The sequence below is a fragment of the Eublepharis macularius genome, chromosome 11 (genome assembly GCF_028583425.1).
Source record: "Eublepharis macularius isolate TG4126 chromosome 11, MPM_Emac_v1.0, whole genome shotgun sequence".
Lineage (NCBI taxonomy): Eukaryota > Metazoa > Chordata > Lepidosauria > Squamata > Eublepharidae > Eublepharis > Eublepharis macularius.
Genome location: NC_072800.1, coordinates 1,618,395 through 1,637,112, shown reverse-complemented (window position 1 = coordinate 1,637,112; position 18,718 = coordinate 1,618,395). Strand labels below are relative to the sequence as shown.

At 48.7% G+C, this 18,718-nt stretch overlaps 1 protein-coding gene across 1 annotated transcript in view; it reads right to left on the bottom strand.

Annotated features, from left to right (window-relative positions):
- The window catches only part of LOC129337730 (sulfotransferase 1 family member D1-like), a 59,008-nt gene extending 41,040 nt beyond the window's left edge, over window positions 1-17,968 (bottom strand). Inside the window, exon 1 of the mRNA XM_054991662.1 lies at window positions 17,880-17,968. The gene's annotated coding sequence lies outside the window, so the exon portion shown is untranslated. The remainder of the gene's footprint in view (window positions 1-17,879) is intronic.
- Window positions 17,969-18,718: the final 750 nt, after the last annotated feature.

The window sequence follows — 18,718 nt, the reverse complement described above, 5'->3', positions numbered from 1 at the left end:
CTAATACAAATAACCATAACTGATACTTAACTAACACAGAACTAATCTGCATTCAAAAGCTGGGGGAACCATAACAGTCAACAAAAGAATGAAAGCAACACACACACACACACAAACATATATGCACAGTCCCACCCACCCCTGTGAAAAGAAAGCAGAATGAGCTCAAAGCAGCACACACACACAGCCCCCCACAGCCCCATGAAAGGAAAGCAGAATGAACTCAAAGCAGCACACACACACAGCTCCCACCCCTCATGAAAAGAAAGCAGAATGAACTCAAAACAGCATACATACACACACAGCCTCACCCACCCACCCCGGAATGAAAATAAAACAGAATGAACTCAAAGCAGCAAACACATACACAGAAACCCCTGAATGAAAGCAGAATGAACTCAAAGCAGCTTAACCCTCCTCTGCAGAGCCTGCGCTGGGCCCCAGCTTGCTCTCTCTCTCTCTCACTCACTCACTCACTCACTGAGGAATAAAAAAGCAGAATGAACTCAAAGCAGCAGCTGCTCTCTCTCTCTCTCTCTCTCTCTCTCTCTCTCTCTCTCTCTCTCTCTCACCGAGGAATGAAAAGAAAGCAGGATGAACTCAAAGCAACTTAGCCTCCTCTGCAGAGCCTGCGGGGCCAAAGGAGGAAGGAATCATGTGGGCAGATTCTAGAGCTGCCAGAACGCTGTTCCGGAGCGTTCCCCCTCAAAAAAAGCCCTTCTTGTAACACACCGAGAGACTTTGCTGTTTAGCCATTTTTCTTCTTTTGAGATGGGTTGTTTCCACACACGTTGAATAATGCAGTTTCAATGCACTTTAGCAATCCTTTCACACATGAAAACCTTGTTCCAAATGATCACTAAAGAGCACTGAAAGTGCATTATCCAACATGTGTGGAAGCAGCTATGTCTCATCAGTGGCCACAGCAAACAAGGTTAAGAACATAAGAGAAGCCATGTTGGATCAGGCCAATGACCCATCCAGTCCAACACTCTGTGTCAAACCGTGGCCAAAAACCAGGTGTCCTCAGGAGGTCTGCAAGTGGGGAAGGGACACTAGAAGCCCTCCCACTGATTGCCCCCCCCCAAACACCAAGAATACAGAGCATCACTGCCTTAGACAGAGAGTTCCATCTATACCTTCAGTGGCTAATAGCCACTGATGTACCTCTGCTCAATATGTTTATTCAAGGTTGACTCTTCAAAGGGCATCTCTTTGACCTTGGTTCTGGTCTCAGGTGGTAAGGCCATAGATCTGAGCCATGAGTGGTGTTGGATTAATATGGCACCAGACATACCCTTTGCTGATGTTTCCACTGCATGATGGCCAGCATTCATCTGCTGCTTTGACACTCTTATGGCCTCAGTCTGTAGCAGGTCAAACATTGCTTTCTTGTCTTCTGGGAAAGTAGTGACATATTCTGCAAGCTTCTCCCACAGATATAATTGGTAGCCACCCATAACTTGGTGGTTGCCGATCCGCAAGTTCAGAGCTGACATCAAGTATTGTCTTCTCCTATAAGCATCTATCTTCTTCCTTTCCTTGTCTGCTGGGACATAATGGGAGCCTTGTCTCTGTTTCTGAAACTTCTCTGTAACTAGAGACGGGGGAACCGGATGCTTGAAAAGGGAGAGCCATGTATCGTGCTTCACTTTATACATGGCTCCAACTCTCTTAGAGGTGGCAGGGAGCTCAGCTGGTTTCTCCCAAGTCTTTAGAATCACTTCATCCAATCCCTCCACAATAGGGAACCCAACAGTGGCTGGGGCATCACTGTAAAGTCTACCCAATAACTTGCCAGATGTCTTGGGCACTGACGAAGAGATGTCTAGGTCTAATGCTTGAGCCTTCCTGGCCATCTGATCAGCATATAAACTCAGGTCTTCGTATGGAGACCCCGAAGATGGTGCCACATTCTCATCTGGAACCATGATCAGATGGTTCCAGAAGGTAATTGCCACCTTCCTCATCAGAATCATAGGAGTGCTGGAGCAGAGCAGGAGACGGCAGTGGGAGCCAAGCCTTTCCTGATGATGTAGATGGTCTCGGAACCGATGCATCAAAAACATGAGGGTCCCCTCCCCTCCTTACAGTGGTAAGGAGGAGGAATACATCAAGGCAAGTGACATGAACGTTGAATCGACCCTCTCAGCTTCGAAGCACAAACATGCTTGAATCCATGCTCACTGTGACGACTCAGGGTCAAGCTACAAGTGACGAATGACACTTGAACGGCAAGTGGATTGAGTGGAGAGCAAGTGAACAGGGAGAAATACACTTGCTGTTCAAGTGTCATTCGTCACTTGTAGCTTCGCCCTCAGAGTCGGGGATCTCTCTATTGGACCTGTCCTGATGACTCACCCACTGGAGCTGGCTCTGTAAACGATGTAGACTCGAAGCCATGCTCAGCAGTCCACAAACCAGAGTTAATCATCACTGGAGTCAGATCCAGTTCTCTCAACTCCCCTTCCAATGCTAAGTGCTCTGGGTAATGAAGATGGGGAAACAGAGTCCGTGGAGGAAGCCAGATGATATCGTCCTCCGACTGCTGCTCTCTGGATTTTTTTTTAAATTTTAATACAAGAAATGATAAAACCATACTGTACAAACAAGAAAGGGATTAAAACTAAGCCATAAAAGACATTATCAAAACCACTCTTGGCAAATTTTTAAAAACCCAAGAATTACAATAAATGAGCATTTTAGCTTTGTTGCGTGGGGGGAATTACTTCTTTGGCATTTAAAACATCTAAAATTGGTTTCCAGATCTCATCGTATTCAAATAAAGGGACTGCCATATGCAAGTTCCCAAAAAACGGATTATGCATAATCCTATCCATCAGATATTGCTCCCAAATTTTATGATACCATTTTATTAGCAATGGGCCTTCGAGGGATTTCCAATTCCCAGCAATGACCGGACGAGCAGAGGCAACTAATATTGAGACAAGAGTTCTGGTATTCCTATCTAACACAGAGTTGGGCCAAAAATCCAATAGAAGAAATTCTGGGGAGTATGGCAACGAAAGACCCATCATGTTGAATATCTCTTTGTGAACCACTCTCCAAAATTCCTGAACAAAATGGCTTTCCCACCACATATGTAGGGTCGTGCCTTCCTGCTTGCAAGATCTCCAACACAGAGGGCTCAACAACCTGTTCATCTGATTCAATTTATGTGGTGTTAAATACCAATTGGACAGTAGCTTGTAAAATTGGAGTTTAATATTCCAACAACTAAATTTGTTGGAAGGGGAATTCCATATATGTTTCCAATCCAATGCTGCTCTCTGGATTGACTTTGATGATCATGGGCCCGTTCTCGGCTCCGACTAGACGAATGCTTTGATGAATGCTTTGTCTTTTTAAGCCTCTTTGCAGGTGGCTCCGAAGAGGGCCTCGGTTCTGAGGAAGTGGGTGGAGTCGAAATCTTTGCTACCATCAGATCCAACCTTGGAGCCGACCGCACAGAAGCCACGGATCCCACTTTGGAGCACCAATCCAGAGTGGCCACGGGCTTGTCAGCTCTCTTAGCAGAACCAGCTGAGTGCCCCTCAGAGCCCGAGTTCTGACCCGATACAGGGTCGGCTCTCGCAAAAACTTTATTCCACAAAGCGGCCTTAAGATGCTGGGCCCTTTCAATTCTAGCCTTGGTGGCAAATTGTTGGGAAAAGGAGCACACACTCACTTTATGCCCTTCTCTCAGACACAGGAGACACAGGTCATGTTGATCTGACCTGGTCATCTTAGTACTGCACCGGGTACATTGCTTATAAATAACAATTTCTCCGACATCATGGAGAACTCACCACAACTGCCCTCAACATGGTAAACTCAAGGGAAAGGCAAGCAGTTCAAAGTCACCAAAAACAGAGTCAAAATTCATAAGTCAAAATCCAAGTCCAGTCCAAAGATCAGTTTGTCTGAAAATTTCCATTAGACAATCGATAAAGCACAAGAAATAATAGCGAGCTCGAAGCAAAGTTCCTCTCTTCGTGATGGCTAAGAGAACTGAGGGAGGGGGGGTCGCTCCTCCTAGGTCACAGGACCCATTTTTGGTAGGAAAAACGGTTCGTCTATGTGACCAGGGAGAAGCGGCTCCTAACGGAGCGCTAAAGAAGCTAATAAGTTTCTCCATCGGCCAGCCTGCTCATGCGCAGTCCCCATGTGGGGATGCACAGAAGAACAAAGATGAATAATAATTGTTCACTGCTGAAATACTTAGGAGTTATATCACTAAGATGTATTCATTATTGGTTAGCCTGGATAAGAGCCCCTTAAGTTACATTAAAAATGGCTTTGATTCCAAAGGGAATGGAAGCATTTTAGGAGAGCTCTGTCCTCCTTAACCCTCAATCCCCTGTAAAATAAATACTCCTGTACTCAAAAAATCATGAACGGGGTTTCTTAAGAGGAAATTAGCTTTTATGCTACAGAGTTATATATTCATGACCCCCTCCTTTGCCTACAGAAACAATTAGTGCTGGAGTGGATGCAGGGAAGCAGTGTTGGGTGACCCTTCCTTTACTGAGCCAAGAAAGCTCCAGTCGAAGTGCAGATCTCAGCAGAGACTATTGCTGTGCTGAGGAGGCATCTGGTAAACAAAGAGTTATGCTAGTTGGTAGGAAGCCCCCAAAGGACTGGTTAGAATTTCCCCTGAGCAGGGAGACAGGCAGCTGCAGAGCTTCTTACGCACATTTGTTGTGCTCCTTGGAAGACCAGCTGCTCCACCCTTGAAGGCTCTCTATGGCAGAAGGACAAAGAAGTTTATCATTTATTGTACCTAACTCTATTGCTTATCTGGAGCAGGCTGCACTATTAGTGAGTTATTCAGCCATCACCGCTGTCTGAGTTTTCTCCGGACCTCATCATGACAGCCACAGAAGCCCCTTGTCCCTTCAGCCCCCCACAGTCTTGGCTCTGTAAGCCAGCATGGTATAAATGGATGCACTTAGGTGGAGGGGATGCGAATTCTAACTCCACTCATCCACGCAGCTTATTGGTTGTCATTGAACTTTACATTTATCTCTGTTGAAATTCATTTTATTTGTTTTAGCCCAGTTTTCCAGCCTGTCAAGACCATCTTGTATCCTTACTCTTGTCTTCGACCATATTTGCTACCCCTTCCAATTTAGTATCATCTGCAAATTTAATGAGCATCCCCTCTATTCCTTCATCCAAGCCATTTATAAAGATGTGAACAACACAGGGCCCAAGACAGATCCCTGAGGCACTCCGCTTGTCCTCTCCAAGAATGAGGAACCATTTACAAGCACTTTTTGGATGCAGTCTGTCAACCAGTTACAAATCTACCTAACAGTAGTAAGATCCGAACCACATTTTACCAACTCATCAACAAGAATATCATGTGGAACTTGATCAAAAGCCTAACTGTAATCAAGATAAACTATGTCTACAGCATTCCCTGATCCAGCAAGGCTGTAACTTTCTAAAAAAAAGGAGAGAGAAGGTTAGTCTGACATGACTTGTTCTTGAGAAACCTGTGCTGGCTCTTAGTAATGACAGCAATCTTTTCCAAATGCTCAAGAAGTGTTTGATGAATTGTTCTAAACTTTCCAAGTATGGACATCAAGCTGACAATTCTTCTTGTTCCCCTTCTTGAAGATGGGGACATTTGCTTGCCTCCAATCTTAAAGAAAAAAAAAAGAATTCACTGACAGAGACAAAAGGACAGGCACCTTAGTGGGTTGTCAATTTAATGGGGCATTCCAGGTCCATTCTCTGCATTTTTTCATCCCCAGTGCCTGCCAGGTCCCTCTCTAAAGACATCTCTAGTTGAACACCTGCATAAATGCTTTCTGCTACTGGTAAACCTAGGAAATATAAGCACAGAAAGGACACCATGATCCTAAAGCTGCTCGTACAAATGTTTCACTGATAAACAAAAATACAGACAAGAGCAGAAGCTACATTCAGAATGTGAATTAAAAAGTTAAATATGTTTTATTCTCCTCACCAGCTCATGAAAAAAAAACCAACCAGGACTGTGGAGTAAGAACAAATCAGGTGTACGTACCTGTAGTCAGCCTAGACCCTCACAGATGTGCTCCTCTTTGTAGTACAGAACTTACTGTGTATTCCAGCTCTCATACAATTCAGAAACTGCTCTGAAGCTGAGATCCTATCTCCTGTGGGAGGACAAGGGGGAGCGTCTCTTTGTCAGCTGGGGTGTCACGTTATATACATTTCTCATCCAGCCAGGCTATTTTGTTCTAGTGGTAAGCCCCGAAGGTAAATCCCTCTTGTGTACCACTGACTCTCTAAGGACATAATCTCTGTTAGAGCTGCCTGTGGTATCAGAGATATTTTCCAGCCACCAAAGCACAATTTTTACTGAGACACCTTAATTCTGTAGCACATTAAGAACATGAGAGGAGCCCCACTGGATCAGACCAGCTCTCCATCTAGTCGAGTCTCCTGTTCCACATAGTGGCTGACCAGTTCATCTGGAGGACCAACAACAGGGCACAGAGGCTGAGGCCTTCCCTGAAGGTTTCCTCCTGGCACTGGGAGTCAGAGGTTGGCTGCCTTTGAATGTGGAGGTTCTCTTTAGTCCCCATGGCTAGTAGCCGCTGATAAACGTATCCCCAGGACTCTGTCGAATCCCCTTTTCTGTCTCTGCCTGTTTCCGTCCCAGAGGATGTAAGCACTCATTTTAATCTTTTAATCACTTCCTGTATAAAGAGTATTGCCTTTTGTAGCCTGAGCTCATATTTGCATGAATGTTAACAATTCATTTTTTTCAAAAATTTCAGAGATCAGAAATAAACAATATTCTTCATACTTGTCCATTATTACTAGACATGGGCACAAACAGAAAAAAACCGAACACGCTGTTCATATGGTTGTTGGGGGTTTTCCGGGCTGTATTGCCGTGGTCTTGGCATTGTAGTTCCTGACGTTTCGCCAGCAGCTGTGGCTGGCATCTTCAGAGGTGTAGCACCAAAAGACAGAGATCTCTCAGTGTCACAGTGTGGAAAAGATGTAGGTCATTTGTATCTACTCAGGAGGGGTGGGGTTGAGCTGAGTCATTCTGTAAGAGTTTCCCAGGGTGTGGAATGCTAATGGCGGGAGGCTTCACTGAGTCATTCTGTAAGAGTTTCCCAGGGTGTGGAATGCTAATGGCGGGAGGCTTCACTGTATCCTGAGGAGGTTCTTTTGCATATGGATTGGTGCTTGATGTGCTAATCTTCTCTGCAGGGCTATTGTCGGGTGTGGAGTGTTTTGTTGGCCTGGTGTTTTTCAGAACTGGAGCCCATGCTCTGTTCATTCTTAAGGTTTCTTCTTTCCTGTTGAAGTTTTGCTTATGCTTGTGAATTTCAATGGCTTCCCTGTGCAGTCTGACAAAGTAGTTGGAAGTGTTGTCCAGTATTTTGGTGTCCTGGAATAAGATACTGTGCCCTGTTTGAGTTAGGCTATGTTCAGCCACTGCTGATTTTTCAGGCTGTCCAAGTCTGCAGTGTCTTTCATGTTCTTTTATTCTTGTCTGGATGCTACGCTTTGTGGTCCCGATGTAAACTTGTCCACAGCTGCAGGGTATACGGTATACTCCTGCAGAGGTGAGGGGGTCTCTGCTGTCTTTTGCTGATCGTAGCATCTGTTGTATTTTTCGGGTGGGTCTGAATACTGCTTGAAGGTTATGCTTTTTCATAAGCTTTCCCATCCGATCAGTAATTCCTTTGATATATGGCAAAAACACTTTTCCTGTAGGTGACTGTTTTTCCTTGGTTGTTTGATTCATCCTGGGTTTGATTGCTCTTCGGATTTCATTTCTGGAGTAGCCATTTGCCTGAAGTGCGTGGTTTAGATGATTAATTTCCTCATTGAGAAAGCGCGGCTCACATATCCGTCTTGCACGATCCACTAATGTTTTCATTATGCCTCTTTTCTGTCGGGGGTGGTGATTGGAGTTTTTGTGTAAGTACCGATCAGCTGCTGGCGAAACGTCAGGAACTACAATGCCAAGACCACGGCAATACAGCCCGAAAAACCCCCAACAACCATCGTTCTCCGGCCGTGAAAGCCTTCGACAATACGCTGTTCATAGTTTGTTGCCGTCGACGAACACAAACAGACGAACAGTAATGAACATGTCCCATTAACGAACATGTTTGTCGTTCGTGGGGGCCAGAATGGCCCCTGTTGGACTTAGAGAGCCCATATTCACAGGGAGTGTTCAGCAGCCTCCCCTCCAGCCATCACTCAAGTTTGGTCAAGATTCCCAAACCAACGCCCCCAGGAAACTCCCATTCAATACAATTGGAGCCATCAATTGACTTTGACCCCATTTACAAATGGAGGACTCAAAGTCGGGACGCCTTTCCTCTAGGGGGTGGGGAGTTCAGCTGCTCACCAGCGGCACCCCCCATGTGCCCACCCACCCGCCAGGCCTCAGAGTACTGCACTGTACTTTCCTGTGTAGACAGGGACGTGGGTGATGAGTGCGGCTGCTGAGCCTGGTGGGCTCAGGGAGGCAATGGCAGGCTGCCTCCCTTCTAGAGGGCGGGGGGATTGGCTGCTCATGAGCAGCACCCCCCATGAGCCCGCCCGCCAGGCCTCAGAGTACTGCACTGCACTTTCCTGCACAGACAGGGACGTGGGCGATGAGTGAGGCCACCGGGCCTGGTGGGCTCGGGGAGGTGGCAGCTGGCCACCTCCCCGCTAAGGGTGGGCGGTCTGGCTGCTGACAGCTGACATCACCCACCTTCCTGCCTTCACAGAAAGGACAGGAGGGAGAGGAGATGTCATTTGGAGGGGTCAGAGTGTTCCAGAGGGGAAGAGGTCAAAAGAGGGAAAGGGAACTGAGAAGATCCCAAAAGTTGCGAGGCCTCATCTAATGATCCCACTGAGGTACTCAGCGACGGCAGCTAACATCACCCACCTTCCTGCTTTTGCGGAAAGGAAGGGAGGGAGAGGAGATATCGTTTGGAGGGGTTGGAGTGTTCCAGAGAGGGAGAGCTTCAAAGAGGGATGGTGAACTTGTCAGGGAGAGAATGACAGAGGGTTACCACTCCCTAGCCACCTTGCGGAACAAGACCAAGAAACACCCAAACAGTTGTGAGCCTTCATTTTTGAAACCCACCGATCTTTTTAGCGGCAGATGCAGCCATCACCCACCATCCTGCCTTCATAGAAAGGACAGGATGGAGAGGGCAGGAGAGGTTGTTGGGGAGGGTCTGAGCGGTTCCAGAGAGGGAGAGGTTCAAATATGGATGGGGAGCTTGACAGGGAGAAGAGGACGAGGAGGACCCCAACATCCACCGTGTCGGATTGCGCAGACTGCTCCGGAAGAGGCTTGTTCACCCCTCCTGTGTTGCAGTGGAGGCTGTCGCCGGCATCACTCACTTTCCTGCCTTTGTGGAAAGGACGGGATGGACAGGACCGGAGAGGTTGTTGGGAGGAGTCGGAGCGGTTCCAGAGAGGGAGAGGGAGAACAGGCACCGGGTAATTGTCTGGGAGTGGAGGACAGAGGCTTGCTGGCCACATTGTGCAGCAGGACCTGGACGGAGGACCCCAACATCCACCCTGAAGGAGTGCGCAGGCTGCTGCTGGAGAGGCTTGTCCGCCCCTCCTGTGTCGAACTGGAGGCTGCCGCCAACATCACTCACCTTCCTGCTTTCGCGGAAAAGAAGTGAGTCGCAGGACCCATTCCCCCCATGCACAGGGGCAACAGCAGGTGTCCATGGATAGGGGGCCCTGTGCTGTACAACCATATGTGCAACAGCCCTTGAGCTGCCCCTCGTGCCCAAAAGCAGCAGCGGCAGCAGACAGCACCCACCTTCCTGCCTTCATGGAAAGGGTGGGAAGGACCCATTCCCCCCTGCTCAGAGGAGACAGCAGGAGCCCATAGATGGGGGCCATGTGCTGTACAACCCTATCAGCAGCAACAGCAGCAGAGCTGTCTCTTGTGGCCAAAAGCGGCGGCAGCTGACATCACCCACCTTCCTGCCTTTGCGGAAAGGACGGGATGGACAGGACAGGAGAGGTTGGGAGGCATCTGAGTGGTTCCGGAGAGGGAGAGGTTGAAAGAGGGACCATCAGGGAACATGCCAGGGAGACAGGGACAAAGGGTTACTGCCAGCTGCATCACGGAGCAGGATGGGGAAGACCCCTTTGTTGGCAAGCCATGAGCCAAGAAACCCACCGGAGCAACAGACGACATGACACACCTTCCTGCCTTCGTGGAAAGAACGTGAGTCGCGGCGTGGGACAAATTCCCCCCTGCTCAGCATGGACAGAAGGCTTCATGGATAAGGGGCACCGTGCAGTACCGTACAACCACATGTGCAACAGCAGAAGAGCTGTCCCTTGTGGCCAAAAGCAGCGGCAGCTGACATCACCTACCTTCCTGCCATCACGGAAAGGATGGGATGGGCAGGACAGGAGAGGTTGGGAGGCATCTGAGCGGTTCCGGAGAGGGAGAAGTTGAAAGAGGGAACGTCCAGTACCTTGTCGGGGAGAGGAGGACAAAGGGTTGTTTGTTACAGCTGCATTGCAGAGCGGGACTGGGAAGGCCCAAAGGTGGTGGCAGTGCCATGGTAGACTGCCATGCATAGAGTCGGCAGCAGCTGACATGACCCACCTTCCTGCCTTCGTGGACAGGACAGGCGGGGCAGGACAGGAGAGGTTTTTGGGAAGGGTTATTCTGGTTCCATCCACAGAAGGAGAAGATGAAAGAGGGATCATCCAGGAACTTGTCAGGGAGAGGACATGATGGGCAGGACAAGTTATGGGGAAAGGTCATATTGGCGCCATCCAGAGAGGGAGAGGTTGAAAGAGGGTCCAGGAATTTGTCTGGGAGAGGAGGACAATGAGATACCAGCCATGGAAGCAGCCCCGAGAACCGAGGAGGGCTGGAGCCTGCTGCACAGGAGCTTAGCCTAGAACCACAGTAGACTTGGGGAGGCTCAGAGCCCAGGTAGGTCCAGGTCCAAGGAGGGATACCCAAGGAGGTTGGGGTTGACCTTGATGAAGGTCAACATGTCCACCAGGTCTGGGTGCAGATGTGCGCAGCAGGGACAGAGGACTCCCAGGTGGGAGAACACCTGCTAGCTCTGCACACTGGTGGGAGGGCAGGACAGGATGTTGGTTGCCATGATGGACAGGTCTGGCCATACAGCAGATTTACTTGCCCAATACTCCAATAGGTAGGAATGGGGGGCTCGGGGGGCTCCACAAGGTACTCTCGCACCATAGCCCCTGCCGAGTCCTCCACTGCAAGAGATGTGCCCACTGTGCTGCGGCCAACCACACAGCCCACCAACGATGCCCAGAGATCAAGTGAGACCATTTGGATGGGTCTCTCCTAGCGTGGCTCTCTTCCCAACTCCACCCCCTCCATCTCCACCACCCACCCCTCGCCCCTGCCCGGTTCCCTCAGGCCTGCCTTCTCTTTCTGGAAATGGAGCACTGCTGTGCGGAGCTCCTTTTTCCAGCACTGCATCTGATCCGCCTGCATGGCAATGCTGCCCTTGATCTGGGGGTCACAGAGGGAGGCCATTTGGTACGGCACCTCATGGCGCAGAGGATGCAAGTGCTCGGCCACGCGTGCCTGCATCCTCCTCACAAAGTCCCTGACCCTGGGGAGCAGCTCTTTCTCGTGCTCAAGCTCCTTGGCCAGGAACTGGTCTAGCCCGTGGATCAGGGGGATGACCTGACCCAGACTGGCCTTGTAGGAGCACAAGAGCTCGGTGGCCTCCTTAAAGGGTTTCAGCATCCGGGAAATCTGGGCAAGGACTCTCCATTCCATGGAGCTGAGGCTCAGCTCCTCTCCCCTCCTCAGAATGTCCGTGAATGACAGGATGTCCTGCAACAGGCCCTTCTGCTCCACCAGATGACATATCATGTCGTAGGAGGAGTTCCAGTGGGTTGGCAGGTGCTAAAAGAGTTGGTGCTTGGGGTCCCCCCTCCCCCTGCCTCTGGAACAGCTCACGGGAAGAGTTGACACTGTGGGAGAAGTGGGAAACAATGTGGAGGCAGCTGTCCAGCAGATTGTGCATCCACAACGTTCCTTCATCCCAGCTGTCCCTTGGTTTGCTCCCCAGCCTGAGCACATCCCTCATCACCAGGTGCAGCTTGTGCGCCATGCACACCAGGCCCAGGAGGGATGCCTCTTTCAGGGCTGCCAACATGTTGCTTCCTGTGTCCGTCACCATGAAACCATGAACAAACACTTCCCCCCTGGCCGTCCACTCCCTTAGTGACACCTTTACGGTGGTGGCAATATTCTTCCCAGTATGGACCTCGTCCATCCTCCGAGCCTGGAAAAGAACTGCCCTGTAGCCTGGTGTCAAGCAGGGCATCTTTTTTCGAGTGCTAGTTCTTGGCCTGGGGTGGCGGAGGTCCTATGGTAGCTAACAGTGGGCGGTGATGGCAAGGTACCTGTGATGGCAGCCGCTCCAGAGGTCAGCCGTGAAGTGTACTGTACAGCATTTGGCAGCCAACAGCTTTCTGAGCACCATGTCTCACACAGACTGGTAGAGGGCAGGCAGGACTCGAAGCCCAACTGTGCACCGTGACGGCATGGAGAACCATGGGGCAAAGTGCTGAAGCAGCCTTTGGAAGCCCACGCCCTCCACTATGGATAGGGGGAATCCTTGCAGGGCAATCATCTCTGCCACAACATGAATGCCCGCCTCCTGAGCCCTTGACTTCACCCTTTTCAATGGCAGTATCCCAGACCCCGAGGGAACAACCTCCCCAAGGGCGGCCTGACTGACTGTTGCACGCCCATCAGCAGCACCCTCGGGACAAGGCTTCTTGCTTGGGGTGGATTCCGGTGACCCTCCCACTGATCCCCGCTCAGAGGAGCTGTTAGCACTCTGTCTTCCCCCGCCGGATATTTCGCTGTCTGAGAACGGAGACCACAGGCTCAGGTGGCGCATCTTCAGGTGCCTAGTCAGGACCGTCGATGACAGGTGCTTCAGGTCATTGCCCCTGTGCACCAGGCCATCACAGACACGGCACCGCACCACACGAGGGTCATCTGGAAGGGCCCGGAAGGGCCTCCATACAGAGAGTTTGAACCGTGGCCCACTAACTGTTGCAGGGGAGGGAGGACGAAGGGTTACTGGCTGCGCTGCAGAGCTGGCAATGAAAGACGAAGTGAGGGGTGGACTGCAGGCAGGGACAGCACCAGGAGTATGGGATGGGGACGGTCTGGGGCTGACAGACTTGAGAGGCTGTCGTGCGTCTTCTAGGTCCCTTTGCTTTGTTTACATATTTCATCGAACCCCAACCATTCCTCCATGGATCCCTCACCCTCCTCCTTCTCAAACAGTTTAAAGAGTTCCTCTTCCCCTGGTGGCAAGAGCTCTTCGGCCTCCTCCACAGCCCCTCTGGTGATTTTTGGGGAGCAGGAGTCTCTGCTGCCGCAGAGCCCTGCCCAGTACTGCTTCCTGCAGGGCAACCAGGACAGACTTTTCCCTTCCCCCCATGACCCCCCTCCCCCCCGGCCAAAGCCTTATTGTTCCAGCAAACAAGAATTAAGGAGGAAAGAAAAGGAGAGAACACTATGAGCCCTCAAAGAAGGTGCCCACTGAGCTTGGCCCCAGGGCCTGGCAGCAGCCCTGGAACCGGAGGGAGGGGCTAGAGCCCTAGCCCAGCACTCCCAGATACCTGACCCGATCAGGCACTCATAGTAATAATAATCAGTGTGAGCCCTCAGCTGAAGTTCCCACTGAGCTTGGCCCCAAGGTCTGGCAGCAGCCCTGGAACCAGAGGGAATAGATCCATATCCCACCCACTACGCACAGAAAAAATCCCAGCTCTAATGCACTCTCCCTGTCATTCTCCCAAAACGCTAGCAACAACTGCCTGCTGAAACTGAAAGCCAGAACTGGGAGCACAGTGCCCTTTTATAACCAGAGGTCTCATAGAAAAAAGCAGGAGGTCAGTGGTTGGCAGTCAGAACTGCCTAACAGGGTTTGCAGGGATAAGATTGGAGTGCCCATGGCCACAGAACACCCCTCCCTCCCCCCTTGTCTCTGGTCCCATGTAACCAATTGTAACCAATTGGGAGCTCCACACTTGGAAGGAAGACCTGCCCATCAAGCTAATTGGCTTAGATTGGGGTTTCCAGGGCGACAGAAGGAGTGCAGACGGAGTTCAGGCTGTCCCTGCCTCCATTGCCAAGGGAATTGATTGAAGGTGCCTGACTGCCTGGCTTCATGAACAGCCAACGAACACAACAGACCAGGCTTGTGACGACCACTTGTTCGTTTATAATGGGGCCTCACGAACGGCTTGTTCGCGAACAGACAAATGGGCTGTGGATTTTTTGCGTTCATAATGCTGTTTGTGCCCATGCCTAATTATTACCTTATTTTCATATTTCTGCCTTATGCAAACTCAAATATATTAGGAATGTTTCTAGCCTCCTTTCTAGCAATATGTAGGAAAATGGAGAATTTGTTTTTATAATTATTCTCCTCTGCTATTATAGCTGCCACTCAGAGATCAAACTTTTTCTCTAAATTTTTTCCATTTAGCAGGAGAAAAGTCTCTTAACAAGCTTGGTGGTGGTTTTAAGGTTTCCATATTTACTAATGTTCCTATTACTCGGCAGTAGTTACACAAGCTTTCTTGCTTTTTGACTCTCCCAATGTCTTCTGATTATAGCTATACAGTGAGGAAAGGACTTTCAGATTAACCCCATTCCCCACTTCTGATACCATGCAACATTTCTGGGTACACAGATAAATTACTGCAATGGGGATCAGCTTAAAGCAACTTTGATATTGTAGGAAATGGATTTAATGAAAGAGATTTTATGTAACTTTATGTGCCTTCTATTACCGTTATGCACTTTTACTATTCTCAGGAGCTAATGTAGTATTTGTAACGCAACTTGCAAGAAAATGAGACTTGAAACAAAAGAGCAAAGCAGGATGTATGTTATATATGTAAATCACCGTGAGAAGTAAGATCAAAGTACTGCGAAGCTTGCTACCAGGTAGATTGCGCTTAATAAGCACCTGCTTGTTCCTTGACACCTGTTCCTTACTTGATACAGAAACCTTTTTGTGAAACTTCCTATGCAAAATGTTGCAATGAAAGCTAGCTTCCCACAACAACCATCGTTCTCCGGCCGTGAAAGCCTTCGACAAAGCTAGCTAGATTAGCAAAACCTTTCAAGGCTGAGAGAAAACCACAAAGCAGACAAGGGGTGCTGAATGTAACTTTAAGCACATTCCTAGGGAAGAGAGAGTGCTTCTCTCCCATGGAACCCAGAGAAATATTCTCCGCTTGAAGCCCACAAGGTTGCCAGAAGCAACAACGGGGCACCTTTACTAAATGTTACATAGACCAAAGGAATGGGCATGAATGAGAAGCCTATGGAAGAGATGTGTGGGAAAGGAAGAAAGATGTTCCTTTCATAGACAGAACCAAGGACAGAAGATAAGAAATGGCAATCAAGTGATGTTGTAACTATGCTGTTAACCTAAGTTGTTTCTTCCAGTCAGAATACCCTTAGACACTTGTATCATGAGAGGTGGTCGCCCACTTTAGCCAATGGGGGCCACTGTATTTTCTGAGCCAATAGAATAACAAATATTATAATTAACCAAAAGGTATTAATTGCTTTGTACTGCTATTTTAGCTTTGACGAGCGTTGGGCACAAGGAAACCTTTTACTCTCTGTGTAACCATCGTTCCTCCATCGTTTAATAAACGGTTATAGATTGCTTCATCCGCAGGACTCCGCATCTGTCTCTTATTAAGATTGGCTAAAGGGACATTCGTGACACCAGCTGTGATATAAAAAAGCAACACAAACATCTTTTGCTCTAGAACAAACCGAGGTTATGTAATCTTAGGGCAAGCCCACAAATTACCAGTTTCTTAATATTGTAAAAGATTAAGGAATGTTTCTATACTGTATATTGTTATTACATTGGTATTGGCCTAAAAAAATAGAGTATATCCTTGGGTGAGTGGGTATGTATGAGCCAGTCTAATAAAAATAATAGTAACCTGTATAAATTATGCAAAATTGAGCATGTATACATAACTTCTCTTTCTTTCTATGATCTATTTTGTTTTTCTAGTTATGGGAAGGGGAAAGAAGTGCTGTAGAGGCAGGGATGTCCCTACATGAATTTTTCTCAGCAAACTTTGAGAATTCTCAAGATTTCAACACGTATTGCTGCATACTCTTAAGTATTTCTTTGCAGATTTAAGTGTAGAACTTTTTTTATTCTAAAAAAAATTGTCCAGAAGCTGAATTCTGAACCTAGTGCTCCAGAAACAAAATAGGCCCTTTTATTAAAATTATTTAGCTGATGGTAGCTACTGAAGATCCAAAAGGGCTTAGAGGGAGATGAGGAAAAGATCGTCACCCCCTGCCCCTCTCCATGGACCATTCTGTCCTCTCTGCCTCCACCAAAGGGGTCAGCCATTCTGAGACCCCAGAGGCCTTGAGCCAGCTGCACCTGTGCCTGCTTCCAAAGTGGTGCGCGATTCCAAGGGTAGTAGAGCCCTTTGCCTACTCCAGAAGCAAGAACCTGGCAAGGATGGTGGCCTTTGGCTGCTTCCTGAAGACTGAGAAATAAGGAGCACAGAGTTATGGTCGATACTCATGCCGGGCTCTGGCACCGAGTGGTTGAGCTTTTAGAAGAAAGTTACGGACAAAATGTCCAACTCTGCAGAATACAGACTAACAAAGAATTCAAGGAAATACAATTCATAAATTTGCCTGAAAATATGACAAAACCACCCTCTGAATTCTGTTCTATTCTACAGAACAGAAATGCTCAAACTTTAGCAACCTCAGGACCTCCATTTCAATTTTATAAATGTTATGGACCCCACAGAATGCCCCGTGGCACAGAGTGGTAAGCAGCAGTACTGCAGCCCAAGCTCTGCTCACGACCTGAGTTTGATTCTGGCGGAAGCCGGGTTCAAGTAGCTGGCTAAAAGCTGACTCGGTCTTCCATCCTTCTGAGGTCAGTAAAATGAGTACCCAGTTTCCTGGGGGTAAAGTGTAGATGACTGGGGAAGGTAATGGCAAACCACCCTGTAACAAAAGGTCTGCCAAGAAAACGTGATGTGACACACACACACACCCATGGGTCAGTAATGACTTGGTGCTTGCACAGGGGACTACCTTTACCTTTTTTAATGGACCCCACAGAATGCCTTTGAACTTAATTTTTTGTCTAAATATGGCAGGACCAGCTTTTTTTATGTTTTGAATTTGTTATAGTGCTATGCACTGAAGAAACTAGACACGGCCAGGGCCAGGTTTGGGGGGCCCTGAGCAGAGAGGGCCCACGAGCCCTCCTCCTCTTCTCTGCCCACCACCAGCCGCAGCCCCTCCCTGATAGTGTGGGCTGGGGTCTCCAAGTGGGGGTCTCCAAGGAGGGGTCTCCGTGGCTCCTGCCACTGTGGACCACCTACAGGCCCTTTGCTAGTGGCACTGGACAGCATGTTCAGCCCGAAGCTGTGGAGGCCTGCTCGCGAGCAGAGGGTGGCAGGGGAGGACTATGGCTATGGACACTGCCAGAAGGCCCGGCAGCTGCTCCACCTCAGAGTTTGCTGTCCCCTAATTAAGTCCTGTTTTGTTACCTTCTTCAGAATTGTTTGTTTTTGCAGTCTGGCCTTGTACTAGTGTTGTGGTAGGTCTGTAAAAAACAAAAGTCAAAACATACAACACAAAGATAAACCATTAACAGAAAAATATCACTTACTAATTGTATCAGCCAATTATGAAGGAAAACAGAAAATATGAAACAAAAATCTGTATCAAATGAAACATAAAACTTGTTAATTGAATGAAGTATTATACAAGGAAAGAGAAAATTACAACAAACAAAGATAAAGAACAGGTAGACTTTTGGAGCTTTCTGAATTCTTACCGCAAGTTATTTGTGGTAATTTTGAAGAAAGTAACAAAACAGGACTAGAACTTCTTGCCCTTGGTTTTCAGAGGTGTTCTCCTTCAGTTTTTTCTGTTCATATCCAGAGGTCTGTGAAACCTGAGAGTTCACACTATTGTGATTTTGGATTCGCCCTACATTTTTCCTGTCTGAACTTTCGGCAGGCCCCTGTGAAGAGCAGCTCTCTGCTCTGCCCTTACGGTGGTTTCTCCAGCCTTGCAAGCCGGCCCTGAAGGCTGCCAGGAGAAGAGCAGCCCGAGGAGCTCAAGGGAGGCGAAGAGCAGGGCGGTGGCAAAAGAGTGGCTCAACAGTGGCCTCTGGAGGAGAGAAGAGAGAAGTGCACACACAGAGCACGAGGGCTCTTGGAAATGAGTACAGACTTAGGGAAAAGTGACAGAGGCCCCATCAGAAACCCCACCCCAGAAGCTCTTGGAACTCTGCACTAGATATTGGCTCAAGCAATTAATGTCTGTAAGGCAAAGATTCTCCCTCACTAGGGTTCAAAAACTGGCAGCACCCACTGCAAATGAAATCCTTGCCATTGAGATGAGGAGTGGCAAGCAAGAGCTGGAGTCAGAGCCCCCCTCCCTCTGCAGTGGCTGTAACTGGGCACAGGTGCCAAAGGGTGGTGGAGAGAGGGCTGCATAGGTCAAGGTCTAAGCTAGGAATCAAGTTGCCAACCTGCCAGTGTGGCTTGGAGATCTCCTGGAATCACAACTGACCTCCAGACTACAGAGATCAGTGCCCCTGGAGGAAACGGCTGCTTTGGATAGCATTATACCCCACTGAGGTCCCTCCCCTCCCCATACCTTGTCCTC